This window comes from Hibiscus syriacus, unplaced genomic scaffold (genome assembly GCF_006381635.1).
Source record: "Hibiscus syriacus cultivar Baekdansim isolate YM2019G1 unplaced genomic scaffold, ASM638163v2 tig00112343_pilon, whole genome shotgun sequence".
Taxonomy (NCBI): Eukaryota; Viridiplantae; Streptophyta; class Magnoliopsida; order Malvales; family Malvaceae; genus Hibiscus; species Hibiscus syriacus.
Genome location: NW_024063306.1, coordinates 126,973 through 137,587, shown reverse-complemented (window position 1 = coordinate 137,587; position 10,615 = coordinate 126,973). Strand labels below are relative to the sequence as shown.

The window sequence follows — 10,615 nt, the reverse complement described above, 5'->3', positions numbered from 1 at the left end:
GACACTCATGGATTTCTCTAACATGATCACAAATGAAAAATAGAAAGGAACTAATTTCAAATGTCCAGAGATTTCAGGGACTGGGGCGTAATTAGAGCAGTTATGATTGGACAGGATACCGCACCTATGAAAAATTATTAAACGAACTCGATTCATTGTGTCATCCGTGATCTCAACCAATGATATTTTTTCCTTTAATTTTTTCAGGGTGAATATTCACCTCTTTCTTGTTTACACAAGAAATAGACAGATATTTAAATGTTATTTTAAGATTAATAGATATTATTCACTAAAACTATAAATAATGTGGTTAGTCGGGTAAATGAAATAATTTCTCCGCACCTACGTGTTGTTCTCGAAGTTGATCGTGCATTGCATCACACTTGCATGAAATAACGTGAATTTAGTACTTCCCGAAAGCTCTACTCTGTACTTAATTCCCGCTAAAGACCTGTTCCAAACTCAACACTAACAAGAAAAAGCCCCCCCCCCCTCCGTCGCATAGACACAGGAAAAGAAGAATAAAAAAAGCATAATAGAAAAAGAAGAAAGATTGAAATCTTTGAGGAAGAATTAAAACCAGTTTTTGATCAAGTTATTCAGCCATGGATGAAGAGTACGATGTGATAGTTCTAGGAACCGGCCTTAAGGAATGCATTCTCAGTGGTGTTCTCTCCGTTGATGGACTCAAAGTACATTCACTTTTTTAATAATTTCAATTCTATCATGATTATGTTCTAGTGATTCAAACCAAATACGCAATCTGGGTTTTCGTATTTCGAATCAGTTGTTCTTATGTTTCTTGATAGGATCCTTAATCAAACCTTTGTTTATCAATCTATTTGTAAAACAGGTATTGCACATGGATAGGAATGACTATTATGGTGGAGAGTCGACTTCTCTTAATCTTGTGCAGGTCATTGTTCTTTGATTAACGAAACCTTTTTTTTTAATCTGACACTTTTCTAATGTTCTAAATCTTGTCTTTCTTCTTCTTCTGCCATTGCATAGCTTTGGAAACATTTCAGGGGAGATGAATCGCCTCCAGAAAAACTGGGCGCAAGCAGAGAATATAATGTTGATATGATGCCCAAGGCATGTTTATGTTGGTCTTTTGTAGTTTTCTCACTACTCTAAATTGCCTGCTGGATGCATAGTTTATGTTACCCTTCATATATAAATATACAATGAAAATGGTTTAATTGATTGCTTTTGCAGTTCATGATGGCCAATAGAGGTCTGGTTCGTATTCTGATCCACACAAATGTCACCTCTCAACTTCAAGGCTGTGGATGGGAGTTATGTGTACAATAAGAAAAAAGTAAGAGTATTGTGTGTCTGTATAAATATTTTCGTATGATTTGTTTATAAATATCAGTGCAAACATTGTTCCATTTCCTGCAATAAGTTAAAGCAATTACCACAACTTGTAGATCTACAAAGTTCCCGCGACTGATGTCGAAGCACTGAAATCACCATTGATGGGGCTGTTTGAGAAGCGCCGTGCCAGAAAGTTCTTCATTTATGTGCAAGACTATGATGAAAATGATCCGAAATCTCAAGAAGGAATGGACCTGAATAAAGTAACAGCGAGAGAACTTATCTCGTGTGTATCTCATCCTTGTTCCCCTCTATAAAAATTTCTCTGGCACTTACATTGACTAGGAGTTTCATTTTCCTCTTTGAAAAGGAGTATTTACTTTTGCTCTCTAAAGCTATGTTTCTCGGACTTGGGTATACTACACAGATATGTTCAATCATATCCTAGGAACTATGTCCGAGTAGACATAGGCTCCTCTGAAGAGTCTAACATAGCTCTAGGTTGAAGGAACATCTCTGTTCATGATCATTAGCTAGCATTAATTACAGTTTACTGGTCTTGATGTGTGCTAATTTTTTGCAATGTAGGAAGTATGGGCTTGAAGATGACACAATTGACTTCATTGGTCATGCCTTGGCTCTCCACAAGGATGATAGTTACTTAGATCAACCAGCTCTGAGTTTTGTCAAGAGAATGAAGGTAAAAGTTTCTTTTGTATAGTCCAGATTCTTTGGTGCATACCTGTATCGTTCTGTTTTAGCATTATATTCAGTGTATTTCTGCATTTGTTTCGTGAAGCTTTATGCAGTCTTTGGCACGGTTTCAAGGAGAATCTCCTTATATCTATCCACTCTGTGGACTAGGAGAATTGCCTCAGGTGCGTCATTATATGTAGTTTAAGCTTCGTGTTTAATAGAAAACATTTGTTAGTTTCAACTTGTTATCATGCCTCTATTGGCAGGCATTTGCACGATTAAGTGCGGTTTACGGTGGTACTTACATGCTCAACAAGCCGGAATGTAAGGTAAAGCATTGCCTCAAGTGGCTACATGAACCGAGTTAAGCTCTTTGGGTTATTGTAGTGCATCCATTTGAGTAGAAGTTCTATGTATTGGATTGCAGGTAGAATTTGATGGTGATGGGAAAGCTATCGGTGTGACTTCTGAAGGAGAAACTGCTAAGTGCAAGAAAGTTGTTTGTGATCCATCTTATTTGCCTGATAGGGTAACCTCCAACGAAACCTTGCCCGTCTTGCATTTTTCATTCGTTGACAAGTATGCATCCTCAAAGGTTGATTATATCGCCTTGTTCGGTCATTTGGTTTTTGATACAACAGGTTACGAAGGTTGGAAAAGTTGCTCGTACTATATGCATAATGAGCCACCCTATTCCTGATACCAACGAATCTCACTCGGCTCAGGTTATTCTGCCTCAGAAGCAACTCGGTCGTAAATCAGACATGTATGCTGCGAACTTGGCTAATTTCTAGTCCTTTTGTCCATGATCTTTGCTAACTTCAAAGGTTTTATTTTTGGTTCTGAAGGTACCTCTTTTGTTGCTCATATCCTCATAATGTAGCACCCAAAGGAAAGTACATTGCTTTTGTTTCTGCAGAAGCAGAGACCGACAACCCTGAGGTAGAGTTGAAGCCCGGCGTCGACCTTCTGGGAACTGTAGAAGAGATTCTACGACACTTACGACAGATAGGTTCCTACCAACGACCATACAACAGACAACTGTTTCATATCTGCTGTAAGAAGACTTCTATATAAATATATATATCATTACATTGCAAAAGTACCCCAAGCCAACCTTTTACAACGGTTACCTTCCCAATCTTACTGATTCCAAGTCTCGGAAAATTGTTGCAGAGTTATGATTCAACAACTCACTTTGAAACCACAGTTAATGATGTGATGGAGATGTATAGTAAGATTACTGGGAAGGTAGTGCGGTTCATTTTCAAATATGTTGTCGAGTGTGCGTACTGTGTAGTTATATGTTTGTACATGTCATTTTGATGACTCGACGGCGTCGTCTTCTCTCGGTTGCTGTTGAAGAATCTAGGGATGCCTCTTGAAGTCCCTGTAGAGCGAAACGATGGCCAAGCCATGACCTTGTGCTCTCGCTTTTGGAAGGTCGTGGTTCCATTCTTCGGTGGCTTCAAGAGGCACATTCCTATGCTCTATTAGACTGGTGATTCTCATATCATGGTCTTGTGATGCTGTACAGGTTCTTGATTTATCTGTGGACCTAAGTGCTGCTAGTGCATCAGCTGAAGACGAATGAACTTCTTCAAATCTCATTGCTCTCGTGCAAAAGAAGAAGCATTAAGTAGAGGAATTCTATTGCCTCTTTATGTTATATATCATTGTTGCTGTTATATGTTATGTATTTCAAAATAATGATCGGATTGGGTAACATAACATGTGATTTTGACACATTTCTTTATGAATCATCGTTTATCTCTTAATGAGAACATCCATAATAAAGGGATTAGTTCATATTAATTATGGTGTTTAGTTAAGATGTACGTTAATCAAGGATAACAGTGAATGAAGATCGAACATCGAGTCATAGGATAATATTTGGATGCATAATGATTCATAAGTTTAGTATATATATTGACCCTAATTAAAATTGTCCAAATAAATTCAAAATTTAGTCCTAAAATTGCATCCTTCTGTCATGATGGAAGCTGAGTTAGGGTTGAAAAAGGGAGATTTGGGAATGAAATTGATTCGATTAGGGATTAAAGATATTAATCGATTAGGGATTGTAGAGGATTTGGGAATTTGGAACGGGGAGAAGAGTGAAATTAGGTGGGTTGGAAGTAAAACTGAAGAAATTATCGTTGGGGCTAAAGTTGATGAAGTAAATGGGTTACCTGATGGAAATAACGGGCCAGGATGATTGGGCTTCGGTATTAATTCTTCTGGAATCAGCCTGCATGAGTCAAGCATATCTATTTGTTAGTTTGTTAGATTTATAGTACATGCCAACAGTAAGGTACTTGTGCATATATAATATTGTACATGATTCTATAGAATGATCTTTTATGAATGAATGACAAGTTTTTCTAAATCCTTTTCTATCTCTCTTCTGAAATCTCCAAAATTCACCCCTAATTCGTAACAAATTGGTAATCAGAGCTAAGTTTTTGTGATCCAAAACTATTTTTTCACGCTGGGAAAGACAAGAAAGATGCAGAAGACTGGAACCATTGAGGTACCAAAACAAGCAGTAGAAGTAAAGGAAGAGACCTTACCATCTTGGTGGGTTGAGCAGAAAGAAGAACTGGAAGGAATGATACAAACTTGGAAGAAGGAATGACTGAGAACACGGGTTATTTGCAGAGAATCCTACAGCTGGTCAATCAGGAAGCTGAGGAAAAAGACTCACCTCAGTCAGTAAGGAGTCAACCACCAGAAGCTGCAAAGTAAAACAAAGGTGAAGGTAAGCAACCATGTTTAGTTACGATTCTTAGTGAGCATGAGAAGTATACTTTTCAACTTAATGAACCGGGGATATTAGCTTCTAAACCTGTGGGGTTTACTGGTCCTCTACCTTTTAATCAGAAATTGCAAGAAGAAAATATTATGGGCAGTTCTAGTGAGGTTAAAGTGGACAATAAGGGTTTATTTGGGAGTTCAGGGGCTATTTTACCTCGACCTAAATTAGAACTACAGATGTTTGATGGCAGTAATACCAAAGGATGGGTTAGAAAATGCCAAAAATATTTTAATCTTTTGGGAGTTCCTGAGGAATAAAAATTGGATGTGGTTGCAATGTATTTAATGGGAAAGGCTGAGACCTGGTTTGATGGCTATATTATGCAGAAGCATAGAGTAACATGAATGAATTTGAGGCAGACTTGTGCCATAGGTTATGTGACAGAAATTATTCAGACATTATTGAAGAGTTTAACAAGTTAATGCATAAAGGAAGTATGGAAGAGTACCAAGAAAATTTTGAGGAGCTGAAACCTTATTTGCTACAACAGAATATGCATTTGGGGGATGCTTATTTTGTTTCCTGCTTTATTAGTGGCCTCAAGGAAGATCTTAAGCACAAGGTTAAGGTGTTATAGCCTAAAACTTATCTAATGCATATAGGCAAGCCAAACTTTATGAGTTGGCAAGTGAGATTGAGACAAAAAAGTATAAAGTTCCTACCAGAAATTTTGCTTACATACCTCAGAATACTCAGCCAAAGAACTTGAACTATGGTGTGTTGACTAAAACAAGTTCCCTGAATAATAATGCTAAGCAAAGTTTGTTGGAGTACAGGAGATCTAATAATTTGTGCTTCAAATATGGGGAGAAGTTTACCCCTGGACATCAATGCAAGGTCAGACAACTGAACTACATGGAAGAAGAAGAAGAAGATTCTGCTGGAAATGAAAAGATTGAAGAAGAATATAAAGAAAATAAAGAAGCATAGAATGAAGCTCTGGAAATATCCATTAATGCATTACAGGGAATGTGGGTCACACCACTTTGAGAATAGAAGGGTTTATCAGGGGAAAACCAGTGAATATACTGATAGACAGTGGAAACACTCATAGTTTTGTAACTCCTAAATGGGTTAAGGAGGGAGTGGAGTTAGTAAACACTCCACCTTTAGTAATTACAATAGCCAATGGAGAGAAACTGTACAACAATGCTAGAAGTAATAAGGTGAGCTGGAAAATACAAGGATATGAATTCCAACATGATTTTAGAGTTTTGTCCTTAGGAGGTAGTGACATGGTGCTTGGTGTGGATTGGATGGAGGAATTCAGTCCCATTTTGATGGACTTTAAGTCCAGGACTATCAGTTTTATGAAAAAAAGAAAAACTATTGTTATTAAGGGAACTAAAAAATTACCCCTAATCAGAACCATCAGAGGGGAGAAATTTCATAAATTAACATAAAAGGATACTGAATTGAGTGGGGAATTTTTTTGGTTGAGTGCAGAAGTTACTGAAAGTAAAACTCCTACAGCACTTCAGAATTTACTAGAAGAATTTCAAGAAATTTTTGAAGAACCTAAAGGAACGCCTCCAAGAAGGAAACATGATCATGCTATTGTTCTAAAACAAGATACATAACCAGTGAATCTAAGGCCCTACAGGTTTACACAATCCCATAAGACTGAAGTAGAGAAGCATATTGTTGAAATGCTATCAACCTCTACCATTCAAGTTAGTCAAAGCCCTTTTGCTTCTCCTTGCCTAATAATCAAGAAGAATGATGGAACTTGGAGATTTTGTGTAGATTACAGACAACTTAATTCTGCTACCATAAAAAACAAATTCCCTATTCCTATAGTGGAGGATTTACTAGATGAACTTAATGGAGCTGCATTCTTCTAAAAAATTGATCTAAGGTCTGGATATTGGCAAATCATAATCAAGGAAGAAGACATTCACAAGACTGCTTTCAGAACTCACCAAGGACATTATGAGTTTAAGGTAATGCCCTTTGGGCTTACTAATGCTCCAGCTACTTTTCAAGCATTGATGAATGATTTATTTGGTGAATATTTAAGAAAATTTGTTCTAGTGTTCTTTGATGATGTTTTAGTTTACAGCTCTAGCTTAACAGAACATGAACAACATTTAAGAATTGTTTTAAGGATTCTACTGGAAAATAAGTTATAAGCTAAAAAGAGCAAATGCTTCTTTGGTTAACAACAAGTAGAGTATTTGGGGCATGTGATTTCAGAACAGGGAGTGGCTACTGATCCTGCTAAGATTAGAACTATGCAGCAATGGCCTTTACATAAGAATTTGAAAGCTTTGAGAGGGTTCTTAGGTTTGACAGGTTACTACAGAAAGTTCATTAAAAGATATGGAGAACTGAGCAAACCTTTGACTAATATGCTCAAGAAAGAAGGATTTTATTGGAATCAGGAAACAATGGTAGCATTTGAGAAACTGAAACAAGTTATGTGTAAAGCACCAGTGTTGGCTTTGCCTAATGTTAGGCAAAAATGTTTTTTTGGAAACAGATGCTAGCTCAAAGGGCATTGGAGCATTACTGTCTCAGGATGGAAGGCCTATAGCTTAGTTCAGTAAGGCTCTATAAAAAGGAATATCTAGCAATTTTAATGGCAGTTTCCCACTGGAGACACTATTTGAAAAGTGGACCATTTGTTATCAAGACAGATCATAAACCCCTAAAACATCTATTAGAGCAGAAACTAACTACAACAATTCAGAAAAAGGGACTTACTAAGTTATTAGGGCTGGATTATACAATACAATATAGAAAAGACAAGCATAATAAAGTGAAAGATGCTCTTTCTAGAAAACAAACAGATTATGGAGAATTTTTAGAAATGGGCATAACAGTTATCACTCCTACTTGGATTCAGGACATTCAACAGAGTTATGAGGATGATGCAATTTCACATGAGAAACTGCCTATTTTTGTTTTTCAATCAGATGCTATAGAAGACTGGAAGTTGGTTCAAGGAGTTCTGTATTTTAAAGATAAAGTATATGTGGGCAGCAAAGGGGATCTAAGAGAAAAGATTATTCTGGCTTTACATGATTCAGCATTAGGAGGACATTCAGGCATTCAAGCTACATATCAAAGAATCAGGTCCTATTTTTTCTGGCCTAGAATGAAAACTATGATACAACAGCATGAGCAAGAATGTGAAGTTTGTCAAAGGACAAAAATTGAACACATTGCTAAACCAGGTTTGTTACAGCCTATTACAGTCCCAAACAATGCTTGGGAAGTCATTACCATGGATTTTATTGAAGGTTTACCAGTTTCTATGAAACACACATGCATCATAGTGGTGATTGATAAGTTTACAAAGTATGCTCATTTCTTACACTTATCTCACTCATATACAGTGGTAGAAATTGCCAGATTATACTTAGACCAAGTTTACAAATTACATGGTCCCCCTAAGGTTGTTATCTCAGACAGAGACAAAATTTTCACTAGTCTCTTTTGGCAGGAGTTATTGAAACAATTGGGAATGACTACATTCTTTTGCATTGTCTATCATCCTGAAACGGATAGGCAGACTGAAAGGCTCAATCAATGCATAGAACAGTACCTTATATGTATATGTTTGCTTAAACCATCCTCATGGTCAAAGTTATTAACTCAAGCAGAGTGGTGGTACAATACTAATAACCACAATGCTTTGGAAATGACTCCATTTGACGCACTATATGGATATAAACCTCCTAATTTGAGTTGGTCAAAAGAGTCTAAGGTAGGGGCAGTTCAGGACAAGATGCAACACCGTGTTCAGTTAAATACATTACTACGAGAGCAACTACTAAAGGCTAGCAATCGTATGAAACAAATAGCAAATTATAATCGCACTGATAGAGAATTTCAGGTGGGAGAGGAGGTTTACCTGAAGCTTCAGTCTTATCGACATACATCACTTGCTCTGAGAAAAAAATCTGAAACTTGTTGCCATATACTTTGGTCCCTACAAATTTAGCAAAGAATTGGTAAGGTTGCTTACAGGTTACAGTTACCATCAGATTCAAAATTACATCCTATTTTCCATATCAGTTTACTCAAAAAGAAAGTAGGGCACGGTAGAGTACCTTCCATCGATCCTCCTGATCTCACGACTGATGGCCAGATAAAAGTTTACCCAACAATAGTCTTGAATAAAAGGATGATTAAATGCCAAAATCGAGCAGTTACCCAATTGCTTATTCAATGGACGAATATGGGACCAGCTGAGGCGACGTGGGAAGATTATACGGTGTTAAAAACTCAGTATCCCGATTTTGATCCTTGGGTACAAGGATCCTCTGATGAAAGGGGTATTGTCATGATGGAAGCTGAGTTAGAATTGAAAAAATGAGATTTAGGAATAAAATTGAATCGATTAGGGATTGAAGATATTAATTGATTAGGGATTGTAGAGGAATTGGGAATTTGGAACGGGGAGAATAGTGAAATTGAGAGGGTTGGAAGTAAAACTGAAGAAGATATTGGGGCTAAAGTGGATGAAGTAAATGGGTTACCTGATGGAAATAACGGGCCAGGATGATTGGGCTTCGGTATTAATTCTTCTGGAGTCAACCTACATGAGTCAGCATATCTATTTGCTAGTTTGTTAGATTTATAGTACATGTCAGCTGTAAGGTACTAGTGCATATATAATATTGTACCTGGTTCTATGGAATGATCTTTTATGAATGAATGACAAGTTTTTCTAAATCCTTTTTGTTGAGTTAATCGATCGATGGAATAGGCCAAGAGGGGGTGAATTGGCAAATAAAAATTTCGGTGAAGCTTTGCAGAAAATTGGAAGTAATTGCATAGCGATTTAGAGTGGTTCAACTTTCTCAATCAAAATCTACGTCCACTACCTTAGCTATCCACACTAAGGATTTTCCACAAATTCACTAATTTGTCTTTCTTTTGAGGACAAAGAGTAACCTTACAAATCCCTCAAGAATTATACCCCAAATTCTTGAGAACACTCTCTCCCAAAGAGAACAATACAAATTTTGCAAACTTACAAGAAAATCCTCACAAGGCAAGATGTTTGCACAATTCTAGAACAAAGAAAGAACACTCAAGAATAATACAATTGAGAACAGTAAGTGTTCATGAAAGCAAAAATGAATATTGAATGAAATAGGCTTAAAAATACTCAAACTTGAGGTTTGATGCTTTCTCTTTAATTCTCTCTTGATTCTTGTTGATTGTTGTTTATTGTCTTGATCAATGGATTCTAAGCTTGTTTAATTACTCCTTCAATTGATTCTGAACGTTGGGGATGATTGGTGGAGTCAATGGAGCCGTTTTAGTGTGAAATCAATTAATAAAACAGCTTGGAGCGTGGGGGGAATTGGTACCCCCTTATGGGGAATCGGTTCCCTAAGTGTAAAATTCAAATATTTCGACTGTTAAACAGGGGGAATCAGTACCCCCTTGGGGGGAATCGGTTCCCTCTGAGCATTCTATTTTTCTCGGAGCCAAACCATTCAGGGGGGAATCAGTACCCCCCTTGGGGGGAATCGATTCCCTCTGAGCAATCTGGAATTTTTGGCTTTGAAATGGTTCGAAATACTTTGTAAAATTGTTTTGAAATTATTTTAAGATTAAAACTTAATTTTACACTTGAGTAAGGATTAAAAATGACATTTGAAAGATTTGGAGTAATATTTTGATATTCGAATAATTATATCGAATATACTTAGAAAATCTTTTGGAAAATCTTAAAATTCATTTAACTTAATTTGTTATATCGAAATATCAAAATATTTTCAACAATCTCCCCCTTTTTGATATAACAAAACATTTTAGAAA

The 10,615-nt window shown here is 36.7% G+C and overlaps 1 pseudogene; it reads left to right on the top strand.

Annotated features, from left to right (window-relative positions):
- The first annotated feature begins 498 nt into the window (after positions 1–498).
- LOC120177973 lies at positions 499–3,643 on the top strand (annotated as a pseudogene).
- The last annotated feature ends 6,972 nt before the right edge of the window (positions 3,644–10,615 follow it).